Raw genomic sequence first — 6,641 nt, forward strand, 5'->3', positions numbered from 1 at the left:
GAGCCAACCATCCAGACTCTGGAGGATATGCTACGAGCATGCATGTTAGACTTCGGGGGTAGTTGGGATACCTACCTTCCATTGGCAGAGATCTCCTATAACAATAGTTATCATGAGAACATTGACCACCCTCCCTTCGAGATGTTGTATGGGAGGAGGTGCAGGACCCCGATATGTTGGGGCGAGGTTGGATAGAGGGTAATGGGGAGCACCGAAGTAGTGCTCAAGACGACAGAAAGGATTCAGTAGGTCCGGAGCAGGCTTCAGGCTGCTCAAAGTCGGCAGAAAAGTTATGCTAATAAGCGCCGATCAGACCTGGAGTTCCAGGTCGGGTATATGGTTCTCCTGAAGGTGTCGCCATGGAAGGGCGTCTTCCGATTCAGGAAACGGGGCAAGTTGGGCCCCAGGTACATTGGACCGTTTAGGGTCTTAGCCCGGGTGGGCAAGGTGGCGTACATGTTAGATCTGCTAGCCGAACTCGGCCAGATCCACATCACTTCCACATCTCCCAGCTGCGAAAGTGCCTGGTGGACGACTCAGCAGTGGTACCCTTAGAGGATATTTAGGTCGATGACAGTCTGAATTACATCGAGCGACCTGTGGCAATCCTCGACCGGAAGTCGAATGATCTGAGGAACAAGAGGGTGGAGCTCGTGAAGGTGCAATGGCAGCACTAGAAAGGCTTGGAATGGACCTAGGAGCCAGTGGATAAGATGATGGAGCATTACCCAAAGCTGTTCCAGGAATAAGCAGCAGACTTCAATGACAAAGTCTGAAATAAGTGGGGGAGATTTGTAGCACCTGGTTCTTGGTATGTATTTTTATTTAAGTATTTTGCATTCCAGGAATAAGCAGCAGACTTCGATGACGTTATCGACTCGGCGAGTCCGTTCTTGGGACTCGACTAGTCCAAGGCATAATGTCCCATATTTGTTGAGGGTCAAAAGAACTCAGTTGGGTGTTAGAAGGGTTGTAGAAGGTCCGAAGCAGTGACCAATGTATTGGACTTAGCCTTAGACATGGAGTTCATGGGACTCGACGAGTGCTAGAACATATTTGGCGAGTCCAAGGCAATCTCCTTATGGTTGAAGATGAACTCGACGAGTTGTTCATACAACTCGACGAGTCAAGGTCAGAACTTGTGTTGGATAAGGTGTCTAAGTCCATAACTTATTTGGTACATACTTGACCCGACCCGGCATGGTCCATTTGGGTTGCACTTCACCCGAACTATTTATGGATAATTTTATGAGAGTTATACACATATGTTTATTAATATATTGTAAGTTATAATATATTAATATGAAGTTATTTAATTAGTCTTAGTCTTAAATTAATTATGAATTAATTTAGAGATTAAAAGGAAGACTAATTAAATTGTGGGCTATTGTTTTATATGGTATGGGCTAACACTCATTTGTTAATGGGCTAGGCTTATATGGAAGTCCATGGATGATCCATGGAGCTTTTAACCCATGGATCCTTGGAAAAGGAAACGTCATGGGTTATTAGGGTTTCACCCTAACCATGCACACTATATAAGCATGCTTATGTTGCATGAAATAGCCTCTAGTGTGGTTTTGTGTGTGTGGCCGATTTTCTATGTGTGTATACACTCTCTCTAAAGTTTTCTAAGAGTTTGTGGTGATTTGTGATTCCATTTGAGGCATTCACACTATTGGTGCTTGGCCCTCAAACTCCTTAGGAATCAAACTCATCATCAAAAGGTATGTAATCTCATCTAATTCTTTTATGTTTAAAAGTACCCCATGCCATGTTAGATAGGTTATGAACCTTGGAAAAATTATTATTTTGCGTGTATTAGACAAACATAGATCCAAGGTTTATTAGGGTTGCATGCACACTTAAGAAGTGTTAGATTGCTCAAAACCCAACAGTGGTATCAGAGCCTAGGCTTGCTTGTTTGATACTTGATGCAAAATAGTAAAACAAAAAAAAAAAAAAAAAAAAAAAAAAAAAAAAAAAGAGGTAGAATGATCGGAATGCAAAATTTTGACTTTTGCTGCTGGAAATGGACTAGAAACATTACCCTAAACTGTTTTGGTGTTTTAAAACTTGTTTTAGTTGGTGTAATGGTTGTTCTAATCCATTTACAATAGCATATATCAAAATTCCATGATTTTTATGTGTTCATATAATTCTTGAAATTTTGATGATCATGTTCATGTTCTTATGAATTTAGAAGATGATAGGAATTATTTGCTAAATTGTTTGGAATTAATTCTTGATCATTTATGTGTTTTAATGGAGTCCATAATTTGTCCTCAAGTTATGGATATCCAAAGGTCACTTTTCTTTAACACACATTTAAACACATAAGTTACATGAAAATGAAGAGTCTTCATTTTAATGAACCTTTAATTCATAAGTTATGAAATGAAAAGTTTTTGGATAGTTACAAAACTTGCCCTCAAGTTTTGTAATTTGTAAAGTTTCACACACTTTAATAAACTTTAATTCCAACCCTTAGAGTTTTAATAGTTAAAATTCAACCCTTATACTATTTATAACATTAATAGTTAATTATTATATATATGTATAAGAATAAGTCGTTCTACCATTAGTAGGCCTCATTCACAAAGCCGGTCTATAAGGTGGGTATAAGGTTGTTGCCTATAAAATGGCAACTTAATGGGTGTCCACTCTCACCCACCGCTTGCTTGACTGGTGGAGGGTCGTTAGCCGAACGGGTAGGACAATGACTTTAAATTCTCATTAAAAGTATAATGATTATTATAAAGTAACTAAATGTTTTTATTTAATTCCCAATCTTATTTACTTTAGGAAAAATGTGAATTTGGTGCTAGCCCATGGAATTCACACTTTGTACCTTACCAAGTCGTTGGTGGAGCGTGTGTGGTTAACCGGCACACTAACTTGGACTAGTAAGGATCACGAAGGGTGACTTAATGTTTGTCATAGATCAATGGAGCGTGTGTGGTTAACCGGCACATTGATTAGGTGATAATATTAAGGGTACCAAGTGAATTGGTATGGTTATTCACACCTTGTTTTGTGATTCTCGGCATCCCAGTCACAAAATTTGAGAGGACACACTCGAGATTGAAACATGCCATTGAAAAGTTCAATGAATCTCAAAAGATCTAGGAATTTCAAATCCAATTAAAACCTAATAAATTATTTCGTTTTTCATGGTGGAAATTGGTGAATCGTCATTCGCCTACCTTCAAATATTTTATAGCTTGGATTACGGCATCCCTCTTCCAAATTATAAAATATTGTGTTGGGTCCTAGCCTTAATATTTCATATTGGGTGTTATATTAAGGATTTTGAATCAACTAACTTGATATTCTCCCATTATAGATGTCTGGTTCAGACAACTATGATCTTCCCAAATCTCTTGAAGATGGTGTCCCTCAACATCATGCTTCACTTCCTCCACCTCCTCCAATTATTCTCCCTCACCCACAAGTTCTTGAAAAGTTTAAAGTCACTCAATCCCTATTGGCAAGCATAGTCTATGTGTGCTCACATCTTGGAGATAAAGTCACATATTGACAAGCCGGGAGAGTTGGGTGTCAAAGTCCCGTGAAAGTTGGATGTTCAATCACTTTCTTAGTAACATAGTGAGTCTCTTTGGGACTACTATGAGACGGACTATGACATGACCCTTAATGATGTTATCTATTTGCTTGGTGTTGTGGAATCAACAATGATTTGGAACACCAGTAAATAAAATTTGATTAAAAGAACAACTTCCCAAGTCTACATGGACATTGACAATGGTAGCATTGGATATCTAGAAAAGGATTTCTCTTCCCAATGGAAAGGGATCGGCCATAGTCAACTCGGTTGACCAAATGGTAAAGAGAAAGGCAAATTATGAGATAGTCTCATGTGCCATTACCAAAGGGTCCATGTGTTTTGTTGCCAAAGGAAGGGGCATTGGTTGCGAAGCTGCCCTATTCACCTGAAAGGTCATAAGGTTGATCAAGTCAAGAGGTTTGACTCTACTTCGGGTAAAGTCCACTATCTAACTCTATTAAGTTCCTATTTGGAGATTCTTATTACATAATGTGAATGGGTCACATACTGATGTTTTTAAGAATCAAAGAAAAGATAGGAAGCTTAAAGTAAGTATATGTTGATTCTGATTGCGAAAGTGGGTTTCGATCGCATGGTTCGGTAATTAGAATTTTGAGCTGTTGCTTAAGAGTTATAATATATTGCTTATGAATAGATAACAACAAGGTTTTCATGTGGATAAGTTTTTCCACAAAGTTTTAAAATAAAAGAAAAAAAGGGTTTTAATTTTATTTATTTTAAAAATATCCTTACAATGGCATCTGTGGAAAATTGTTGCTTATATGTTTCCAGTAATAGCAATATTGGAAAGTGGATTTCATTCTTTCATTTGTGGTAGTGTCTGAATTTACCAAATGAAGAAAGTTTTTCATCACCCAAGTTTCAATTGGACAGAAACTTGGAATCATACAAGTTGTATTGTATGATGAATGAGAATTTTCATCTTTGAAAATTAAGACTAATTCTTTGATCACATGTATATGTGAGTCAATTGAAGGACTAAGAAATTAGGTACACTGGGTGTGCGCTGGTCAAGGTCCACCACAAAGATTGATTTGTCATGATTTACTAAAGATTAGTAAATATGATTATACTTATAAGGTTAAGTATAATTCTGTAACATTGGAAAGGTTACAATGTATGACAAAACAAATGAGAAGAATCAAATTAGGCAGAAAGATAAAAGTTTCTCAAATCTGAAAGGATGGGAGAGTACTTTAGTATCGTATTTCATGATCATCTTAATGATTATGAAACCATATCACAAATTCATACTCTAAGGACGTCTTAGTGCATTGTTATGACTAAGAAGAGAGGTCATGAATTGTTGGATTGGTTAAAATCAAGAAGATGAGTCATATTTCGTTCCAAAACAATTCTTAGAGTCATACTCCAAGATTGTAACCTAGGGTGACATAAAGGAAGATTTATTAACACTAGTCAAATGTAAGAGTAAAATGTATTCTACTCTTGTACATTTGAGATTGGTAAGTTGTGATGTCTTGGATGAGACAAAGACCAACTAAGACCAATTGTGTGAAGTGTTAGTCTTGATAAGAATCCGCACTATCCCTTGAATATTTGTTTTGTCAAGGAATGGTTCTTGACTGGGGAAACTTATATATCAAGGGGACAGTGGGAGCCTTAAAGATCCAGAAAGAGTCATTAAATCTTGAATTTATCACTAGCACACGACTTAAGGTTTGCAACCTATCGTGTTGATATAATTCTTATTTCTGTACCTACTTCAAATAAGTTGAATTTGCATGTGAGTTATCAGAGTTCAACTTGGAAGCATTGGTGGGCCTTGTGCTACCAAGGTGACAAGAAACTAAGATTGAACAAGTTTAATCCATATAAGACTGAATTTGTCACTAACCTTATCTTGTGATTATGGTTTTGACAAATTCACATGGATAGGAACTCATACACTATAAAATCTAAGTGTCATAAGGTTTCTCTCCCATTCATGAAAATGATGGTGAGGAAACGCTTTCATTAAGTAGATTTTACGTAGATATCAATTGTGTTATTTGCATTTTCAAAAGTCGTTAGTGGAGCGCGTGTGGTTAACCGGCACACTAACATGGACTTGTGAGGAATGGCAAATGCCTAAGCAATTTAGACTATGATTACGGCATCCCTTTTCATAGTCCTGAAAATTCTTTAAACACACATGTGAGCTATCTAAGAAAGGGTGTATGAATCTAAATTTCAGAAGTCCAACACATTTCTGGAAATGTGTCAGAGCTAGTGGGAGCATAAGTGTTATGCTGATAATCATCATGTTAGTGGGAGCATGATTATTACGTTTAGTGTTGCAAGTTAGCAATGTTAATTATAGAAAACAAAGTTTCAATTCGTGAAGTTGCAGGGGTTGAAAAGTTGTTTTGCTATAATTAAGGGAGAGGAAATTATACTTCATTTCAATTCTAAAGCTTAGATTGAGATATTAATCATATTTAGTCAAGAATATATATATATATATATATATATATATATATATATATATATATATATATATATATATATATATATGAATTTTATGTTGGAATGGTTCAACTTGAAGAAATTCTATATATATTGCGTTTTCAAAATTCAATTATGATTACGGCATCCCTCTTCATAGTTAAATTTTGAAAACATAGCAAATAAAAAAATAAAAAATATTGTAGCAAAAGACTGGTCTAGTATCATGTCTTTATGTCAAACATCATGAATCGTGTCCCATATGCTTCGGATATAGGATCGATTGCATGTGCTATAATATTCATCTTTTCTAAATTTTCCAAATGCTTAAGGCATTGAGAAGGGAAAAGTCTAGAACTGGATATGACTAAAGTGATTAAGCAATTATCGAGGACAATCTGAGGTTCGCCAAAGATTGGTTGCTCAGGGAAAGTTGGAAGTATGATGTAAGTTGTCGGAAAGGACCATATTGACATATTTTGAAAAGAAGTAACTCTCGTTCGGAAGTGATAGTCAAAATGGGACTATGGAAATGTCTCCATAGGTGGAAGTTATTCAATCTATGTAAGATTAGAAAACCTTAATGCAAGAAGGATGTTCAAAG

Source organism: Lactuca sativa, chromosome 1 (genome assembly GCF_002870075.4).
Source record: "Lactuca sativa cultivar Salinas chromosome 1, Lsat_Salinas_v11, whole genome shotgun sequence".
In the NCBI taxonomy this organism is placed as follows: Eukaryota; Viridiplantae; Streptophyta; class Magnoliopsida; order Asterales; family Asteraceae; genus Lactuca; species Lactuca sativa.